This window comes from Lissotriton vulgaris, chromosome 1_1 (genome assembly GCF_964263255.1).
Source record: "Lissotriton vulgaris chromosome 1_1, aLisVul1.2, whole genome shotgun sequence".
Lineage (NCBI taxonomy): Eukaryota > Metazoa > Chordata > Amphibia > Caudata > Salamandridae > Lissotriton > Lissotriton vulgaris.
The window spans coordinates 1064032573-1064055578 of record NC_141685.1 but is presented as its reverse complement, the minus strand read 5'-3'; positions in this window follow the sequence as shown (position 1 = coordinate 1064055578).

Sequence of the window (23006 nt, the reverse complement as noted above, 5' to 3'; positions counted from 1 at the left end):
GCCACCTAGGGCCATGAGCGAGATCCATCCTGAATACCATTAACTCCATACTGGGGGAGAAACAGTGTACAGAATTTTGATATATAGCGATAGGCGCGTGGCAATAGCCAGACCTCCCCCTTCTTACCTACTCCGTCTAGTCTAGACACTGTGTACTCCTCAGGGAAGGCGATAGCCAAGGCTGGGGTGGCTTGCTTATGTAGCCAGGTTTCTGTGAAGAGACAGATGTCTGGTTTCAGACTATCCAACATATCCCAGATTTCAGCTGTGCGCTTCGGGATAGATCTTGCGTTAAGATACAGGCCCTGTAAGGTATATGCCTTCCCGTCCCTCTTCTGATTTCCTTCCCTAGGCACCTGATTATTTAGATCTTGATGGTTTATAGGATGAGGGTGCAGGGGACCTGTCGTTTGAGGTGGATGGACCGTGAACTGGTTGCACTATGTGCATTTGCCAAAATGTGGTCCACTCTTCACTCCATATTTTCCCCTTACACCCAATGTTTTTAGCCTTGTTTCCAATTTTTACAAGCTCGACTTTAGAATAGGTTAAAAGGGCCATTATAATTTACCTGTATAACGTTGGGCAAAGATTCCTGGCAGCTGGTTGCGTCCAGGCGCGGACGGGCGCAGACGGGCTTACCGTAGGCGCATCTTCGGCTCGCGAGCGCGCTTTATTTATGCAGAAGGTTCAGAGCCCTGCCTGGGTGGTCGAGTGGGGACTAGAGCGCTAACCGCTTGTAAAATGGCAGCCGTCAACTGCCAACTAGACTCCAAACCAGGCGGCATCTCTCCACTCAATCGGTCTGTTAACGAGACCGCGATGGACTGCCATTCTATACCATGCCATACCAAACTATGCTACACTATACCATATTATACTATAATATACTATACAAGGACAGGCCATACCATGCCATACAATGACAACCTGTACTGTACCATACCATACAATACTATATCATACAAAGATAGGCCATGCCAAACTATATGATGGCATACCATTCTATACTGTACCATGCAAAACGATACAGTGACAGGCATATCATACCATGACATGGCATAACATACCATACCGTGCTGTACAATGAAAGGCCATACCATACAATGACAGGCCGTCCCAAACCATACCATATTATACAATGACAAGTCATATCATTTCATACTACACAGTGACAGGCCATACCTTACTAAACAATGACAAGCCTTACCATACCATACTATGACAGGCCATACCATACCATTGCAGGCCATATGATACCATACTATACAATGACAGGCCATACCATATAATTCCAAATAAGGACAGGCCTCACCATATCATACTATACAATACAGGTCATACCATACTATATAAAGAACGTACTATACCATACCATAGAGTTTGAGTTTAAAAATATTTATAGAGCGCGCGTACACCTGGCGGTTTCTTGGCGCTGTGGAGTACTGAGCCCAGGAGGGCAAAAAGACAGACGATGGTGGGGGGAAGAAGTTATGGAGAGAAGGCTTGAGAAAAGAGAAAAGTTTTTAACGCCTTGCGGAAGAGTGTGTATTGGGTGCAGGACCTGAGATGAAGGGGAAGAGACCATAACATACCATGCCATACGTTAACAAGCCGTACCATGCTATATTAAAAGACAGGCCATACCATACCATATTATACAATGACAGGACATACATTATCATACAATGACAGGACATACCATACCATACTATACTATGCTATAAAATGACAGGTCATGACATACTATACAATGGCAGACCATACCATACCATGATAGACCTTACCATGCACAACTTTACAATGACATACCATGCAATACTATAAAATTACAGGCCATCCCATATCATCCATTACTAAACACCACAGGCCACACCATACCATACTATAACATGCCAAGCCATATCAATCTGTATCGTACCATACCACATCGCACCGTACTGTACCTTACCGTACCATATTATACAATGACAGACCATGCTATACCATGGAAACATTATCATACAATCTTAATATCATAATTCAACATAATAATATATGTGATTCTGCAAACCCTGTATAAATGTGTCTCTCATTTCATTATATTCGGCGACTTGTGTTATTGCAGTCGAGTTCTGACCTCATAATGCCTTTTTTCCTGGCAACAAGGGAAGGGACAAGCAACTTAGTTGGATGGGCAGAGGTGGGTGCGGCACATGAGGCAAGCAGTAGGAGGGCAGAGGGCAGGCATGCAGCAAGAACAGGAGAGAGGCAGGGGGACTGGGCAGGGAAGCAGCAACATGAAAGGAGGCAGGAGGGATGGAGAAAGCAAGCAATAATGCAGGAAGGGGGTGGATGGGATGGAGCAAGCAAACAACAATGTGAGAGGAACATGAAAGAGGTCTGAAAGGACTGGGCAAGTAATCAATAACGTGAAAGTGAGCAGGAGTCTCGGGGCAGTGAACAGTGCACAAAGGGGGCAGGAGGGATGAGATGGACCAGCAACATCGTGGGAGGAAGGAGGCATATGGGATGGTTCAAAGGGATGAGGCGAGCAAGCAACAACGCAGAAGGGGGCAGGTGGGGATGGAGCAAGGAACAACGGGTAGTAGGGGTGGGAGGGACAGTGCAGACAACAATGTAGCAATGGTTGCACAGAAGAAGGGGCAAGCAACAACGTGGTAGGGACGGGGCAAGCAACAACATGGTAGGGATGGACAAGCAACAACGTGTGAGGGCAGGTGCAAGCAGCAATGTGTGAGTGGCGGGTGCAAGCAACAATGTGTGAGTGGCGGGTGCAAGCAACAATGTGTGAGTGGCGGGTGCAAGCAACAATGTATGAGTGGCGGGTGCAAGCAACAATGTGTGAGTGGCGGGTGCAAGCAACAATGTGTGAGTGGCGGGTGCAAGCAACAATGTGTGAGTGGCGGGTGCAAGCAACAATGTGTGAGTGGCGGGTGCAAGCAACAATGTGTGAGTGGCAGGTGCAAGCAATAGCATAGAACAGGCCCGGGGAGGTTGGTAGAGGGCATACAAACACATACATTCTTAAGTAGTCCTGCAAGTGAAATAAAAAAGTGCCTCTAAAAGCGCAAGCAGTGGGAGGACACTGGGCAAAGAAGCAGTACTTGAGCCATGCTACTGGGAAATGACAAACGCACAAAGTGGAAGTGAAGCTGGCCCCCGCTGACTAAAGAGAAACAAAGAAATGAGAGTGACAATGCAACCAACCAATGGGCGGTCTCTAAGCCACTTCTAAGTAAACAACATGTCTTGCAATCAATAGGTGAAACCTAAAAGTGCACTCCTAAAGCTGTGTTTAGCAGTACACCTTTTGTTCTGCACCTCCTCCATCCCAAGGCCCCTTGTAAATAAGTGGTGATGTCTCATGGGCACACCTTCACACTTCAAGGTTCACAGCGCGAGAGGCTGCTTGAGGGACATTTGAGGTTAATTCAGCCCATGCCACTTGAGGCTCCACAGCCCATCCTTGTAAAAATAACCATAAAATGTGATCAATCTCAGTTACAGCTACCTTTACACAACACCGAAAACCTTACCACAAGCAAGGATGTATATCACAGAGATGTAACCAACAAAGCTGGAACTAGACCAGAACATCAAGCGAACTGCATTACCAGTGCTTATTTTGAGCCAGTGGTTGCAGGTGGGACACACCTGCCCTCATTTTTGGGGATTGGCAATTATTTTTCTTCATCAGACTTTTTCCCAGAGTAAGTGAGTGAAAAACACACAAAGAGAAAAGGTGGAGGAAGAGAAAGATGGAAAAATGGTGATAAAGGGAGAAAACAGGAATCTGCAAGGGTGGAGTAAAGGGCACGGTGTGTCTGTAGGTGGATTGATGACCCATGAGGTGGAAGAAAGTTCACGCACCTCTGGTATTCGGCGCCCCAACCTTAGATTGCGCTGGCTGTGGACATATGTGCAAAGCTTTGGGTACGAAACATTTATTTTTCTTTCATAAATTAAGCACACTGTGCAATACCGAAAAGAAACTGCAGACACCGAAAGGAGCACCCAGCAGCAAGCGCTCTGAGGAGCAACTCACACGAATAAACTGCAGAAAGAAAGGAAGAAACCCCACAGTCATACAGGGACAACACAGGATTGCAATACTGTATGAAGAGAAACATCAAAGACCTAAGCAGAGACAACAGGAGACTGACCAGAAGAGCGGCAACCGCAGGCGTGCAACGCCCATTGGACTAAAAGGTCTTCCTCACCCCCCATCCCCGTCAAGTCAAATGTCTTAGCCCAGACTGATGCTGCTTCCAGCACACAGACAGTTCTATAGCTGATGTGTGCTGGGCTGCCTTGGAGATGCGACCTCACCTCAGTAACAGCTGCGTACAAAGCATTTCCATGCCTATCAAGAGTTTGTGCATGAAAGAATTGTGGAACGTGGGATTTTGAGTGCAATGGGAGAGGGGCCAGATATGTGGCTAAAAAAGTACAAAATATCCTATCACTATTTTGTGCACCTTTCACGTTCACGTACATATAAATATACAATATAACACAGAGCCCTTAAATGAATCATAAATGCAAGCTAAAGCAATTGATGGGAAATGCATCCGTTTATGTTACGAAAGCTCAATTGATTAACGATATCACTGCAAATGCCAGTGTGTGCAACCATGAAGTCACACAACGGCATCAAGGCTGTTGCATCGGGTAATAGTGATATTTATTTATAGTGCTAAGAGATCTCAGCATGCGACTGAAAGCAATCTGATTATGCAAATCATTATTTTCAATTTGTATTACAGACAGTACAAGATAAGCTGCTGCAAAATGTGCAAAGAGATTTTGGACCAGATGTTCGACCCTTTTTAGCGGTCGCAAATGGGAAATCGGCTCATTTGCGACTGCTAAAAAGGTGTATGGTATGTACAAACCTTATTTTGTGAGACGGTAATCTATTACTGACTCGCAAAATAGGGTTTGTGATTCGCTATTAGGAAGGGGCGTGCCATGGGTGTCCCCTCCTAATAGCGAGTAGCACTAGTATGTACAATTGTTTTCGCAAAACACTTGCAGTCTACCACCTACTTGAAGTAGGTGGTAAGCTACTCACAAAAAGGAAGGGGTCCCCAGGGGTCTCCTATCTCTTTGTGTTGGATAGCGAAAAAAGTTTTTAAGAGCAGGCAGTGGTCCCATGGACTAGTGCCTACTCTTAAAAAATTAAACGTTTAATTTTTCTTTTTTAAATGCATTGTGTTTTCCTGCAAGAAAAACGGGCTGCATTAAAAAAACAGCTATATTTAAAAAGCATCAAAGGTAAAAGGTGCCAGCAAGGGATTTCGTTTATAGAGAATTAAAACTTATTTAGACTTATTTAGAGAGTGAGTCATATATGAACAAACTCCTGAGTGTCTTTAGACAAAAACACTAGATCAAAATGGGCAGCACAAAACACAAGGGAAATCCTAGTTATATAGAAATACTAGCAGCCCGTCCCAACGTTGTCCGGGAGCAATTAGGCTTCAGGGCCAGGGCCCTCGCCCGCCCGACGTTGTCCGTGGGTCCCCCGGAGCCTTCCTCCATATATTGCAGTATTATACCTCTATGTTTCTTTTGTACGCTTTTGTAACCTGCACACGTAACTTTTTCCTCCTGTAATGCACCGTTTGGCTCACTTTTTTAATGCTCTGTTTGCTTCCTCTTGCTACCTGCACACGTCACTTTTTCCTCCTATACCTCTATTTTTACTTTCTACACTTTTGTAACCTGCACACATAACTTTTTCCTCCTGTAATGGAGCGTTTGGCTCACTTTTTTAATGCTCTGTTTGCTTCCTCTTGCTACCTGCAGATGTCACTTTTTCCTGTTATACCTCTATGTTTACTTTCTACGCTTTTGTAACCTGCACACGTAACTTTTGCCTCCTGTAATGCACCGTTTGGCTCACTTTTGTAATGCTCCGTTTGCTTCCTCTTGCTCACGATGTACGCTTTTGTAACCTGCACATGTAACTTTTTCCTCCTGTAATGTACCGTTTGGCTCACTTTTGTAATGCTCCGTTTGCTTCCTCTTGCTCACGATTTTCATTTTTGCTTCATTTTTCCGCCGCTCACCGCTTCTAAATAAATAAATAAATAACCTACCTCATCCGTCGCTCACCGCTCCTCCCCGCCTGTCCGCCGCTCCTCACCGCCTGTCCGCCGCTCCTCACCGCCTGTCCGCCGCTCCTCACCGCTCCTCCCCACGCCATGTCCACCGGTCCTCCTCATGCTCCTGGACGCCGCTCCTCCCCGCGCTCCTCACGTCGTGCACGCATGTCGCGGCCGGCGCTTCTTCCAAGGGACTACTTTTTTTCGGTAAATTTTTTAAATAACGTATATTTATTAAGTTTATATAGCCAATGTCCATCTGCACACCCTGACGATTACAACAATGTATCAGGTGTGTGGATTGGCGCTGTAGTTCCCGAGTTTACCCGCCTCAAAGGTTCAAAGTTCTTCCTTTATAATAGTAGTATAGATATGTATTTTTTATATATAGCAAAAATTAAAAAGGAGTACATACAAATGAAATGAATCAGCAGTATGTCATGAAAAGATGTAAAATCAAATTAATCAAACAATTCATGGCAGACATCAACTCCCAACACAATAAAAAAAGCGACAGATCTCCAAAGGAGAATACACGTCACTAAAGAATGATACATTTCTCTGGAGTTGAAGAAAACGTCTGTTTCGCGACTGATGCCGTCACCTACGCGACGTTAGTTTGTACAAACCAGAATACTTACATATAGAAGAACGTGCTGCTGCTACTGCTGGTTATCTAATACAGCAACTTTTTCCATATCGTGTAGCAGTGACTATATCACGGTCCTGACTATGGATTCATGTTCAGGCAAGCTTGCATATTTTATGCATAAGCTTCATTCCGGTTTGATTAAGTACAGAAGAGTCTCTTTTTTGGCAAAAAGCAACTGTTCTGATGATGGTCCAAAGGACTGATGCCATAAAGACCGAAACGTCGACCTTTTCTTCAACTCCAGAGAAATTTATCATTCTTTAGTGATGTGTATTCTCCTTTGGATATCTGTTGCTTTTTTTTATTGTGTTGGGAGTTGATGTCTGCCATGAATTGTTTGATTAATTTGATTTTACATCTTTTCATGACATATTGCTGAATCATTTCATTTGTATATACTCCTTTTAAATGTTTGCTATATATAAAAAATACATATATTTCTATATAAATAAGATTTCCCGTGTGTTTTGTGCGCCCCATTTTCATCTAGTGTTGTTGTCTAAAGACAATCAGGAGTTTGTTAATTTATGACTCACTCTCTAAATAAGTTTCAATTCTCTATAAACGAAATGCTTTGTTGGCACCTTTTACCTTTGATAATATATTGCCCAAGCCTGCAAGGGTATATTGGGTTTCCCAAACTATTTACTATATTAAAAAAGCAGTCACAGACATGATGGTCTGCTAACTCCAGCATACCACCATCCCTGTGAGTGGTGGTCATTCCCAATGGGTCGCAAACTGCGACCTGCTTCATGAATACCAATGAGGCAGGCCATTTGCGACCCACTTGGGAATTGCAGACAGTGTATCAGACACTGTTGTACATTCCATTTTGCGAGTCATAAAACATCGAAATTTGTGACTCACAAAATGGAGTGTTCATACATCTGGCCTTTTGAACCAGATGCAGAAATCATTTTGCAGTCGTAAATTTGAAATCTGCAAAATCACAGGGTATGCAACCGCAAAATGGCTTTTTTTATGTACTAAGACCATACAATTAGGTTTAGGGTTACCAGACCACAAAAAAGGGTTTAGAAATATGTATAAAATCGCTATTTGAAATGGCCGTGTTTAGGGCATGCCTTCCAAATAGCGATTCATTATGGTATGTATGAATGTTTAGCAACAAAAATCAGGTTGTAAAAACATTGTAAAGTTGCCGACTTCTGAGTTGCGATAGTAACATACTTGAAAACGTGAATATAAAAGAAAAAATTGTTGAGGAGTAGGCGGTGGTCCAGGGGATCTTTGCTAACTCTCAAAGTAAAAAATAAAATAAATAAACACAGGGGTGGGGCAGTCTGGGTAAAGGGGTAGGTGGGAGGGGCTGAAAAGTCAAAATAAAAGATCACTTACCTGTGTATGGCCTCCCCCTCTCCTTCGTACTCTTTTGTTCCTAACTCCCTGCAGCACAATGGCACCCTGGCTTTCTTAAGCCAATCATGATGCTGCTGTCATCCTGGTAATAGTATTATCAGGCTGACAGCAGCATTGTGATTGGTCTGAGCGGCCTGGTTTGCCATTGACAATGCCTTGGGCTGTTCTTTACCCGGCTGTGCAACACAGTCGGGTGAAGAAATGCTAGGTACGCATGATGGTTTGTCAATCCTAAAATGGCCGGCCAAACCGCCATGCACACCTATGGTGCCCATGACTCCTCCTCACTGCTGTCTGCTGCTGTTGGTCAGGATAGTACAGCCCAGCCCCTGCTCAGCACTGACAAATAACATTTAAATAACAGTGTGTTATTATCTTTTTATTTTCCCTTTTTGCACTGCTCATGGAGCAGTAGGGCGACTCTCCTCCACCTTAACGGAGGCGCTGCCACTGACAAAACCTTTCTCTTTACTCTATACTAATTCCCCACTAATCCTGTTTTGGTTCCAGAGTAGCATGCAACTCTCCAAAAAGAGCTTCAACACCTCATCACGGGTAGCAAGCACTATATAAATGCAAACCCTTCCCTCACTCCAGTAACCTTTTCAATCTAAATAACAGACTAACATGTCCACCAATCAAATTAATTTCATATTTCCCTAGATTAATTCACCACTAATCCTTTTTTGGTTCAGGAGTAGCATGTTACTTGCCAAAAAGTGCTTCAATACCTCATCAGGGGTAGCAAGTGATATATAAATGCAAACAATTTCCCTCTTCTATCCCACCACTATACTTCTCAATCCAAATAACAGACTAACATATCCACCGCTCAGAATAATTTCATATTTCACTATATTATTCACCAGTAATTCTTTATGGGTTCCGGAGTAGCGTGCTACACTCCGAAAAAGTGCTTCAACGCCTCGTCAGGGGTAGTAAACGCTATATAAAAATGCAATTACAATACAATACAATAGTAACCACGAAGCAGCCTTTAGATTTGCGTATTAAACAACTGTACACATTTACATTTATTTCAGGTAGGAGCCACCCTGCTGAGAAGGCTTGTTTTTTCTCCCTCTACCAGAGGCACCTGAAGGTCGACATTGTCCATTTCGGAATGCTTGTAGTTCTTTTTTTAACATGGGAACAGTTGTTGCAGAATTTTGTAAAAAAAATATTTGGGATGTTATTCCTAATAGATCCCGCACACTACAACCACTTAGGTCATCCAAAACCCATTTGCAGGATGAGAAAGCTTTTTTTGCTTTTTCATTGCTTCTCGTGCCTTATGGTGTTGTGCTCCCTCTGCCTAATCAGCTCACTGCGTGGCAGCATGACTTTTCATGAATTTCAGGAAATGCACTATATTCTCTGAGGTTCGCTGTATGCTGCACTAGCTACCAGTTTTGAGAAGGCTCCATTATACAGCACTATGCCGTGCTCAGACCCTATTATGAAACAATCTCATGCTGCTTATCTGTTTGTTTCTGAATCTAAGCTATCCTTTCATCTTGGCGTTTTTTCCTGCTTTCAGTCACCTAGTTTAGAAAGGCTTGGTATTGGAGGTATAAGAGGATGTTTCTTCTCATGTTTTTCTTCCTTTATTTGTAATGCGCCTAGTCTTACCCTGTGCAAAACAGAGGACCATTTTGTACTTAGGAAGGCTTTTAAAATTCATCTATTCAATTGACTATCTTCATATATTTTCTAATGTTGTTTGCCAAGATGCCTTAAAGCATCTGGTGCACTATATAAGTAACAGCTCAGCTCAGCTTATCTTCCATGTATATTCTCTCCCTATGTTTAGAGGGTGCCTCAGTATCTGAACATAAGGCTGATGGCAATTTTAGAAGAAAGTTACTAAAGTGAGGATGGAATGGGAAGGGGAAAAGACAGGTCTTTTTTCCATTTTGCCCTCACACACCCCAAGAGGTGTCATGCTTCATCATTGGGCCTTGCGCCTCGTCGGGCTGGCGCTGCAATGCCCGACGGGCTCACCGTACATGGGGCTCTTTGGCGGAGATCTTCTTAGAAGAAGCCGTAGGGTGCGTGTGGGTAAGGGGACAGTGGAGGTTTGTGTGCACGTGAAGTGAGATCTAAAATAAGTCAGGGTCAGTCCCATTCTCAAAAAAACTTTAATGACTTAGGTAGATCCTGCTTAAATAAAATGAAATGGATGCTCCATGGAAATTTGATGTTCCTAACGGCAGTCACTAAGGTGGGGTCAACATGTTTCGTGCCCAGTTGTTCCTAAAGAATCGTATGGCACTTCATCAGGACCTATGTGAAAGTTTAATGCACAACTAATAACAGGCTCCAATAAATTTAGAAGGTAGCCTGGTGTGCGGACCTAGTAGTCCTGTACTGGGCGGTTGGAGACCTGTGGGAAAAAACAAAAGACAAGGGGTATGTTTTAGACCTGGGAAGGGGGGAAAAAGGGAACAAATATTCCAACATTTAAGGATCAAGAATATTCTTAATTTAAAATTAAAAGGGGGAAAAAAGAACAATCTACAATGGATATGTTTGGGACTCATGGGGAGCTATGGTGTACCCTATAATTGATGGATGCATCAGGTGCTCGTGGTGGATAGTAGGGGTACCCCCGACGGTGCACTGTACATGGATGCAAGTAGTCTGTCATTGGGGGCTAGTGGTTAGTTCCGGTTCTTGAGGCGTAGAACCCTCTTTAACCGTTGTCATAATAGCCGTGAAGTAATTGACAATGTAAAGAGCATCCTCGTTTCTCGTGGGGCCAGCCGTTATGGTCATATAAATCAATTAGAGTATGCCAAAACCAATCGTACAATACATGTGCACAACCCGTGATCAGCGTGGGCTGTTGTCAGAGGCTGCCCGCTACTTGCTCATCATCACCACATGTAGCGTCCTGAAGCTTGCCATCATTTATTGCATACAGAGCATTTTCATTGTGGATTCACTGCCTGTCACATGACGTTGCTGACTGCACCCTCTACCTCTGCAGCTGCAACCCCTAACTCGCACTTACCATCCCACACATACCCCTAGCTGCCCGCTATTTGCACATTATCACCATATGTAACGTCCTTAAACCTGCCATTACTGTATACATAGCATTTCCACTGTGGCTTTACTGTCTGACACGATGGCAGCACGACCTCTTGCTTCACCACTGGCCACCACTAGACGCACATACAGATCCTCATGGGGGCCGCCACCAGCGGCTATGATACATGCAAGCCTCCTTACGAGCACCACTGGTTAGGTCTGAATAAAGGTTTTGTTGTCATCCCTAAGATGGCGGCACAGGTTAACACACCAGGCATCCAAGCGCAAACCTTCCTTTTTAATCCAGCTTCAGGGTAGACACATTACGGGGAATCAGAGCGAGGGTAGGATAACAAGCAAGTTGCCGCCACCCACCCGTGAGTATGACAGCTCTCCGGTAAGCCTTGGATACACTGCCATTCTTAAGCTTGCCATTTTAACCCAGCTTTTCTCTTGAATTTAAGGAGTGGAGCAACAGTGTGCTCTCTTAAAATCCCCTTCGGGCTGTAGTTTGTGTACTGCGGGTGAGTAAAAAGCCGCAGAACCTAACGATAGTTGTTTTCCTTCAAAAAGTATATGTTTTCATGGATTGTTCGGCGATCTTGCGCTGGTCTCTACAATGCTTTAATCAATATATGTGTGTTGGCTGCATCATGTCTATGAATGTCCACGAAGGGTGTGTACTAGTCACATACCTATACTGGTGAATGTTCCCACAATGCTGTGCAAATCGGGAAATGTTCACTTACGATCACACATGCTCATACGGTGTATGATCCGTGCCCCATCACCTCGCCAACCCCCTAGCTGAAACTGCAACTAGGAGCCCGGCAACCTCTGACAACAGCCCACGCTGATCACGGATTGTGCACACGTATTGTACGATTGGTATTGGCATACTCGAATTGTTTTATATGACCATACCGGCTGGCCCAATTAGAAACGAGGATACTCTTTACATTGTAAATTTCTTCACGGCTACTATGACAACTGTTAAAGAGGGTTTGACGCCTCAAGACCCTGAACTAACCACTAGCCCCCAATGGCAGACTACTTGCATCCATGTACTGTGCACTGTGCGGGTACCCCTACTATCCACCACGAGCACCTGATGCATCCATCAATTATAGGGCACACCACAGCTCCCCATGAGTCCTAAACATATCCATTGTACATTGTTTTTTTGCTCCTTTTAATTTTAATTTAAGAATACTCTTGATCCCTAAATGTTGGAATATTTGTTCCCTTTTTTTTCCCACTCCCCAGGTCTATAACATACCCCTTGTCTTTTCTTTTTTCCCACAGGTCTCCAACTGCCCAGTACAGGACTACTTGGGCCCCGCACCGGGCTACCTTCTAAATTTGTTGGAGCCTGTTATTAGTTGTGCACTACACTTTCACATAGGTCCTGATGAAGTGCCATACGATTCTTTCGGAACAACTGGGCACGAAACATGTCGACCCCACCTTAGTGACTGCCCGTTAGGAACATCACATTCCCATAGGGCGCCCATTTCATTTTATTTAAGCAAGATCTAACTAAGTCATTAAAGTTTTTTTGAGAATAGGACTGACCCTGACTTATTTTAGATCTCACTTCACGTGTACACAAACCTCCACTGTCCCTTTACCCACACGCACCCTACGGCTTCTTCTAAAAAGATCTCCGCCAAAGAGCCCCATTTACGGTGAGCCCGTCGGGCATTGCAGCGCCGGCCCGACGAGGAGCAAGGCCCAATGATGAAGCATGAAACTGAAGGACTGGGTTTTCTTAAGACCCAGCGGTGCCAGGGATAACACCTAAAACCTTCGTGGGTAACCTGTTCCGGCGTACAAATGACAGAGACACGGGACACTTCCTTCGGCGTCAAAGATTCGAGGTTTATTACTGCAGGGAACACAGAAGTCACAGGAAGTACAACATGTGTAGGTCCGAGGAGTCTGATTCGACTTGCCTCTGTGGATCGCTCCTTTTATACAGTTTTCGTGCATAGGATAACATGGTACACAAAGGTTTACAACTTGGTTCTCATCGTAAAAACCATAAGGGGTTGCTTTCATGTATTCAAGGCCCGGAACATAAGTACAGAAACGTTTGGTAGTTCCCAACTGTAAAAGCCCGTCTTCCCACCATTAGTACATTCCAATCAGCAGTAAACATATCGAGGAAGGGACAGAAACAGGTGCAGAGGAAGACAGAAACAGTGGGGAGATCGAAAAGGGTGTAAAAGGGGGTGGTATCGGGAAACACGAGCTGCAGGCATCAAAGGGGACGTGCTTAATGAATGCACAGCTAAGACAATAGACCGGCACGGCAAGATGAGCCTTGAGCGGGGCCATCTGCCTTACAGTGCCATCCCCCTCATCATAAAGACACTTTCAAAGGAAACGTGTCTTCCGCAAGAGTTTGGGAATCCCAGGGTCGCGAAGCGGACAGCGTCCGTTCGCTGGCTACTTGAGGGCAAGAGACAAAATGGATGCCGCATCTAAGATGGAACCCGTGGGCTCGGATGAAGAAACCCACGAAACAAACGAACGGTTTAGGCTAGCACAGCGAAAACGCGTACACCCACTAAACTCGTCATTTGCGGTTCATAGATACCAGACTCGACCATATTCGTGCGAGTCAAAAACACCTCTTACGATCGTCACAGAACCTCAGATGCTCCTTTTGCCCTCATGTAGGCAAGCACTAGTCGGAATCATATTCGATATTCATCAGACCATCTAGATGTTGCTGTAACATAATTCTATCCATCAGAGTTCCTTTGGTAACAGGCGGCTGTCTTATACACGTCGTAGCACAGAGGCCACATAAGGCAGGACCACACTGCACACAAAGGCAACACGTGAACAGGAATGCTACAACAGCCCCGATGATCATCAGAATTTTCCAACCCCAAGTCGACATTAGGCCCCAAAACCACCCAAGTATAGTCCAATCCCCTACGTCCACGTGTATGGACTCAGAGATCTTATGCAACTTTGAGATGGCTTGATAGGCAGTCGGAGCGTTATCTGGAATGAAAATACAGCAGCTCGAATGGATCACCTTACATACTCCACCTCGATCTGCTAAGACAACGTCTAAAACCATACGGTTTTGTAACGTCATAAGCCTATCCGCCTGAAGCTCTGCTGTGATATTACCAAGGGCACTGGCAGTGATATTAGCTGTCGATTCCACCACTCGAGTCAACTGTCTCAGGTTCCTACTATTGACCATAGGTCCCCAAAACGGAAAGAAACCCTTGAAAAAGTCTCCTCCCTCTTGACCGGCAGTGTCCTCTTCGCTAATCACGCCCTTCACAATTCGGGTCTTGTGGTAATCGGAGGCGACTGTAAAAGTCGGCGGCAACAAGTTTGCAATATAACATGTGCCCGCAAAGTCAAAGGGCAACCATGTATACGCACGATCATAACAAACAAAGTACGTACCCTTTGCAGTCAGAAACACAGGGGAAGAGAGCATTGGTAAGACATACGTCTCGGAGCAAGCACTCTCTCCAAGGTGAGCTCTCGGGCTTCGGCCACGACCTTTTAGACAGAAATTACCAAGGTGGGGTACGATCCATATTGGAGACGAGCTTTTAAGCTGTCTTTCACCCACGAGCGCACTATACTCAGCCTCACTCAGATCCCTATAGGCTCGCACCTCTTCCTCTGGGATGAGCAACGGCTCATAATATCCCTATCTAAATCAGCGATCGCTATGGCCAAAGGCTTGTGATACGGACCGGGACCAAAGTGCGGAGGACGTGGCTCTCGATTGGGGTAGGAATCTAGTGCACTTCGAAACATTGTTTGGAATGCTCGAGCTGAACCCTGGGAACTATAAGGAAGGACCAAGTACGGAATTCCCTTATCGGTGGTATGTGGCATTAACCCACACACCCAACAATTGGTAGTGTTAACCACCAACTGATGCTGATGAAGGAGCTGAACGAAGGAATTATTCATGAATTCCGCACGCCTAACCTGCTCGTGTTGGGGTAGGATGTGGAAGGAATGAGGAGAAACAGTGGATGTAGGTTTAGGTTCAGGAGAAGGGGTAGGTGAGGCAGAAGGCAAGAACGTCTGTACCAGGTAATACACCCCACCCACCAATAACGAAGAAACAGTTAAGAAAAGAAGGAACACCTGAAACATGAAGCATTTTGTACGAGTCATATGCTGCAACTTGAATCTTTGGGCCTGAGCTTTTTCCAAATCCACCAGCTTAGAGAATGACATCCTCTAAAACCGTCCGCAACGTTTTTGACGCACTTCGTTCTGTGTAGCAGTAGTCAATCCCCAGGAGTTCCCAGGAACCGACGGCCTTCGACCTAGTGTCAAGACCTACTAACCAGAAGGAAGTACCCGCGCGGCCCTACGGTCCACCCGGATGTAAGGTATTTTTATTTACAAATATATACAAAATCTCCTGGCTGTGGAAGCAAAACACATATATGGAAACAAACTCACAATATTACGAAAACCACAATTATACGAGTGTGTTCAGACTGAATGGTGTTAATGGGGTAACGTGGATGTCAAGGGAGAAAGCAAAAGCTTTTTATTAGTCTTTGATATTGGATCGCAGAAAGTATCGGCTTCTCCCAGGACGTGTCTGTTCGTCAAACAACTGATCCGATGATGAGACAGAGTTCTGCTGATCAGTCAATTGTTCAGATCTTGAGTTTTTCGATGTCAAATGTTCAACAATGTCGTTCTGCTGCACTGAGGGCTCTCCAACAGGCTGAGCGTCGCTAAAAGGGACGAAGGTCTGCACAGTTTCCGATTCGGACGAAGCAATGCCCTTCCTCACCCACGAGTCTGCCGGTAAAGGTATAGGTACCTTTTTAGTATGGGTGGCGTGCACCCAGTTTTTCCGTCCTTCCAATTGAACAGCAGTCCTCGTGGCAAGAAGCACTTGATAGGGTCCAGTAAAGCGGGGCTCAAGGTTGCGTTTTCGTCCGAAGTTCCGCGTTACCACCCAGTCTCCAGGCTGGAGCTGGTGGCCTGGACCCTCCGTCTGCATCGGCAGTGCTTCAAAGACCTGTTGGTGAATTAACCTCAGTTTAGCAGTCAGATCATGCAGATAATCGATCAACATTGGGTACTCAAGATCAGAGAACACACTCGGTCTAGGGACCCCCCAAACATTTGCAGGGCGGCCGAACACAATCTCGTAGGGACTAAGCCCTACTCGGGAGTGTACAGTCGCCCTAGTGGACAGAAGGGCTAGAGGCAAAGCGTCAGGCCACGAGAGACCAGTCGTAGCTTGAATCTTCGCCAACTTCAATTTAAGGGTGCCATTATACCCCTCAACCAAACCTGCTGACTGGGGATGATTGGCGCTGTGGAATTTCTATGTGATTCCAAGGCCCTTACACACACTCTTCATCACACTCCCCATAAACTCACTTCCGTTATCAGACCATACAATTCGTGGCATTCCATACCGAGGAAAGTATTCCTTCAGCAGGATTTTTGCAGTGGACAGAGCAGTGTTATCTTTGAGAGGGTAGGCTTCGATCCATCGGGAGAACGCGCAAACCACAACTAAAACGTACTTCAGGTTATTGCATCTCTCCATATGGATGAAGTCTAGCTGAATCACTTCAAAGGGACATGAAGGGGGAGCAAAATGGCCAGGAGGTGTAGGGGTTCCCTTTCCAGGATTGTACATCATACATATCATACAATTCTTAACCAATCTCTCAGCACACTTTGTAATACCATCATTCTTCCATACAGGGGACAACAACTTACAGATACCTTTCGCACTAATATGTGCCAAGCCGTGTGCCATTGTCACAACAGCTAGTACATACGCATCCGGCAACATCCACCTCTTACTCTCCGACAAATCAATCCAACAGCCATTCACATCCAACTTTCCCGTACTCTCTTTCCACTTCGTCTTTTCAGACTCTGTGGCCTCGTTCTGAATCGTTTTCACGCTCTCGATGGTGTCCTCACACATACCAGTCTCTGTAGGCCACCTAACCGAACTCGTCACATACATTCTAGTACTGAGATTCCGGGCAGTCTCCTTAGCGATTTCATCCGCAAACGCGTTACCACGACCAACATCATCCGTCACCTTACGGTGTGCACTACATTTAATAATCGCCACCTGCTTGGGCAATGAAAGTGCATCCAAAAGATCATTTACGAGCTGTCCATGCTGAATCTTTGTGCCATGCGATGTCATAAAACCTATCTCTCTCCACAAACGTCCAAAGCTATGAGCCACGCCAAATGCGTATTGGCTGTCGGTAAACACATTCACCCGTTTCCCTTTCGACAACACGCATGCTCTAGTCAAAGCAATCAGCTCTGCCGCCTGCGCAGAATTCTGATTCAATCTTGCAGTTTCCACAACAGTACTCAATGTCACCACAGCATACGCAGTCGTTACATCGCCATTCGGCAACTTAAAACACGACCCATCCACATACAAGGTCCCATTGGGATCTTCCAATGGAGTGTTTTTCAGGTCCACACGACCTTTGGTTTCCTCCTCCGTTCGTAAGTAGCAATCATGAGGTGCTACTTCATCTGACTCCATACTAATTGGCAACAAAGTCGCCGGGTTCAGGACGTTGCAACGTTTTATTTGAATGTGACTTGCCAAAAGCGTCAACTCATAACCAGACAACCTTGCACTCGTCAAGTGCTGAGTTTTCGTACGATTTAAAAAAGTGTCAACTGCATGCGGAACCATCACCGTAAGCATATTATCCATGACCAATCCTGCAGATTGTCGGATGGACACCGCAGCTGCCGCTGTTGCTCTCAAACAACTCGGCAATGCTCTAGCTACTGGGTCCAAGGTCGAGGAAAAATATGCACATGGACGTTGCTTACCGCCGAATTGTTGCGTCAGAACACTCAACGCACAACCTTCCCTTTCGTGAACGTATAGTGTAAACGGCTTACTGTAGTCAGGAGTCCCTAACACAGGAGCCGAACACAACGCATCACGCAGTTCAGAAAAACTTTTCTGACATTCTTTCGTCCATGGTAAAGGAGTTGGAACATCCTTGCACGTAAGAGCCACCAATGGTTTCGCTAGCAATGAAAAATTTGGAAACCATTGCCTGCAATATGACGTGATACCTAAAAAGGCACGCACATCTCTCTGAGTTGTTGGCACAGTCATTCGAGCAATCGCCGCAATTCTCTCTGGGGTCAACCTTCTTCCCTCCTTTGACAATAAGTGAGCTAGATAGGTTACTTCTTGACAACAATATTGCAGTTTAGAAGGTGACACCATGTGATGTAAGTCACAGAGATGCTGCAACAACGATACCGTTGCAAGTTTGCAAATGTCCTGAGTATCAGCAGCCACCAATAAGTCGTCGACATATTGGATCAAGGCCGCACCGGCCGGCAACACAAACGCATCAAGTTGGCCCTTCAAGGCTTGGCTGTATATCGATGGACTCTCACAGTAGCCCTGAGGGGCGCGTTTAAACCTAAAGCTGCGGCCACCAAGAGAGAATCCGAAAAGGTCTCTACTTTCCTCAGCAATCGGAATGCTGAAGAAAGCATTCTTCAGATCGATCACCGAGAACCAAGATGCAGAGGCTGGAATCAGAGTCAGTAGCGCCGTAATGTCAGGCACCACAGGGAACTGAGGAATCACAATTTTATTCACCTCCCGTAAATCGATAACAAAACGATAAACAGGGGGTTTTGATGGATCCGTGCGCTTTAGAATAGGAAGTACAGGGCTATTGCACACGTTTCCCCGAGTCTCCTCGATAACATCTTTCTCAATCAAATCATAGATGATTGCTAACAACGCTCGTTCACCATCAAGGGAGATACGATACTGGGGAATACGTGGCAGTCGCACATTAGATTTCAAGTGCACAACATAAGGGGAGATGTCAAGCAGGCCCACGTCATTGGGGCCCGTTGCCCACAAAGATGCAGGAAGAGAACTCAATTCCGGTGGAAGCTTATCGAGGGATAAGTACATAGGAGAGACAACTCTCTCACCCAACGTAAGCTTTACTCCCGCAGGAGAACAATACAAAGTCGCATACAGACGTTTTAGCAAATCCAGGCCCAAAAGATTTTCACCACAACCAGTAGTCAAAATCAACGGAGCTTTTAGTTCACGAGGCCCAATTGTAAGAGGCAAAGGGCACGAAACCGGATTGCTAACAGGGGCGCCTGAGAATCCAACGGAAACATTTGTTAAGCCAGACAAAGGTGCGCCAGGGAGCTTCGAATGTATGATGGAACTTTTCGCTGCACCCGTGTCCAACAGAAAAGGCTCAACGACGCCCGAGGTGGCAACTGCGACGTAAGGCCCTCTCTGATCAACCGGAACTGATACTACTCCCTCTCCTTGTCTATGGCTGTCCTAGTAATTACCGTCGTCAGCATCCTGATCGACGTAATAATCGTCCACATTGTACTGAGCAGATCGCCCTTGCGACTATCCGCGCTGATCGAAACAATTATTAGAGTCAGAAGTATTAGTGGAACGATCGTTTTGAGCACCGCGACCTCTACCACGTGATGTCTGTTCAGGACCACCACGACCTCCTCTAGATGAATTACCACTATTGCGATCACGCAAAACTGGACAATCAAATTTCAAATGACCCTCTCCCCTACAATAGGCACACTGATTGTACCCTAACGAAGATCTCTGCGAAGAGGAGTCATTTCGTGATTGTGACCTATTGGACTGAGACTGCGATCGATTCCGCTGTTGCGAATCATTCTGATTCAAACGTGGAGGATACGCTTGCTGCAACAACACTTTAGTTTTGAGTTCTTTCGTCTTCTTGTCGGCACGATCATTCTCCTCTTTCTCTCTATTCTCGTAGTATTGGGCCGTGGCCAATATTTGAGCAGAAGTGGAAACAGCCCACGCACTTTCTGAATTTCGTAATTTGTTGCTCAAGTCAGGCAACAAATTTGAGACAAACTTATCCACAAACAATCGCTGACCTCCCTCAGTACCCATATCCTGACCACTATGATCAATGAATGCCTCCTCAAATCTCGTAAAGAAATCAGAGACACTCTCATCCTTCTTTTGTTTGCAAGCGGACAGTTTGTCCCAATTCACCTTCATAGCTGGCATAAGTGTTTTCATCAGAGTGATAATTCTCTGAGGCAAAGCCGTAATTAACTGGTCAGGCTTGGCCCCACCAACTTGCAAAGCGTCAGCAGCCCGCAATGCATTCCAATCACCGCCTAGTTCCCCCGAATGATCTTCCTGACGAATCTTTGCCCATACCGGTTGCGGTACGACATTGCCAAACAGCATATCAATATCAGCAAGATTCATTATCGTAGCATCCACAAGCTGCGATAATTCTTTATAATACCCTGCAGGATTTTTGCGAGGGTCAGGCAAGGATTGCTTTACCTGCAAAACTTCCGACCGTTTCCATGGAAGATGTATCCACACTCTCTGAAAGTGTGGCAAGATCGGAGGATTAGCACCAGGGTTACCTGGCATATACACTGGAGGAACCTCGCGCATGGGGTACTGACCAGGCGCTGCAAGCGGTCCCTCAATGTCTTCCAAAAATAATGCCAGAGGCATTATAGAAGGACGAAAAGACAGCAACTGCTCAACAGCACGTCGAACATTGGTACCCACCAACATTCCGCTCGCAAACTGAAGCTGAAGATCAGTCAAAGCAGTCATGACATCGTCAGATGCATCAGCCGATATTTGGTCACGTAGAACCTTACACATTTCTTCAAAAACAAACCTTTGTGTCGGTATGTTGAATTGACAAAACGTATCTAACACCACACGTGGAGGATTTCTAAGGGGGTATTTCATCCAACCCATCGCCATATTATACAGTGTGTCACGTTCCCGACTACCGGGAAGCTGACTTCGTCTTTGAGGACCGATCGAACCAGCGGACTCAAGAATAGGTCCAAGAGAATTGAAGAAGTTAGCAGCAACAGAAGGGGTACGACGTCGAACAGATGGAGAAGAAGAGTAAGATAACGGGGTAACAAGAGAAGTACCAGAAACAGAAGGAACAGCAGGAGTAACCAGAACAGCAGGAGCAGCGGGAGCAGGAGTATGAGGAAGTACAAACGGAGGAGCAGTAGGGACGGAAACAGGTAGAGGTGCAGGAACGGGTTGAGGGACAGGTTGTGGAACAGGAGCAGGAGGAACAGGGGCAGGGGGAACCACAGGAGCTACGGTACCCTGTACGTACGGAGGTTGGGACTTCAAAAGATAGGACAGTAAGGGGTCCTCTACCGATTCCTCCTTCTTATCCGCACCCGTCGGTAAAGCAGGGTAACACTTATCTACAGACATACGCTGCAATCTATCGAAAACTTCCTTTTCCTTTTCCTCCTTATCTCGCTGGAACTGCTCTGCGTTTCTTACCGTGGTAACAACTCCTTCTCTCTTATTACGTTTAATCTGTTTGATTTCTCTCTGTTTGGCTTCTTTACGCCACAACCGAAAGGAATCAAACATGGCCGGCCTTGATTTTTTCTGAAACCATTTGGCCTCAAGATTGTCTAAAATCGGGGTCTCAAAACTACCATGAGGCGGCCAACTAAGGACACCGTCTTTCCTAGTATAGCGTATCCAACACTCATTGAATGTAATTGGACCTAAACCATGCTTACTGTACAGTTCATAAGTTGGAGTTCCAATCGGAGGTATCGGACACGAGTCCTCCAGTCGGGAATCTGCACCACAACGTCTAAAACAACTGAACAAAGTACTACGGCCAGGCATCTTGCACACTAACCGAGTTTCACAAACGTCAAGGGTTATAGGATTAACAATGTCCCTGCAAAGAGCAAAAACCCTCTGTTTTTGGCGACTGCAGACGTCAAATATCACAACAAAGAACCAAGTACTAAGAACCACAAATGCAATGGAACCATGCAACAACTAAGCACCCACAACAAAGGACTCTGGGAGCGACCCACAAATATTTAACTCAAAGATCGATGGCGTCACCGGGAAGGCCCGTCAATCGTCTTGCTGTACCAGGGTCTACGCCAGGCGCCAAAACAGGTCTACAGTCAGGGCAGCAGTCCGTCGCAGCCGTCAGGAGGCGGGGATCTTCGCGGGAAAAGTCGTCGGGCCACTTGTTTCGACAACAGGATCGATGAAGCGGGGTGCACCTTCCCTCGGAGATTTCACACGAAGTTCCTCACGATCGTCGGGCTTGGACCGGTACCACTGATGCAGCCCCACGTTGGGCGCCAACTGAAGGACTGGGTTTTCTTAAGACCCAGCGGTGCCAGGGATAACACCTAAAACCTTCGTGAGTAACCTGTTCCGGCGTACAAATGACAGAGACACGGGACAGTTCCTTCGGCGTCAAAGATTCGAGGTTTATTACTGCAGGGAACACAGAAGTCACAGGAAGTACAACATGTGTAGGTTCGAGGAGTCTGATTCGACTTGCCTCTGTGGATCGCTCCTTTTATACAGTTTTCGTGCATAGGATAACATGGTACACAAAGGTTTACAACTTGGTTCTCATCGTAAAGACCATAAGGGGTTGCTTTCATGTATTCAAGGCCCGGAAAATAAGTACAGAAACGTTTGGTAGTTCCCAACTGTAAAAGCCCGTCTTCCCACCATTAGTAAATTCCAATCAGCAGTAAACAGATCGAGGAAGGGACAGAAACAGGTGCAGAGGAAGACAGAAACAGTGGGGAGATCGGAAAGGGTGTAAAAGGGGGTGGTATCGGGAAACACGAACTGCAGGCATCAAAGGGGACGTGCTTAATGAATGCACAGCTAAGACAATAGACCGGCACGGCAAGATGAGCCTTGAGCGGGGCCATCTGCCTTACAGTGCCAT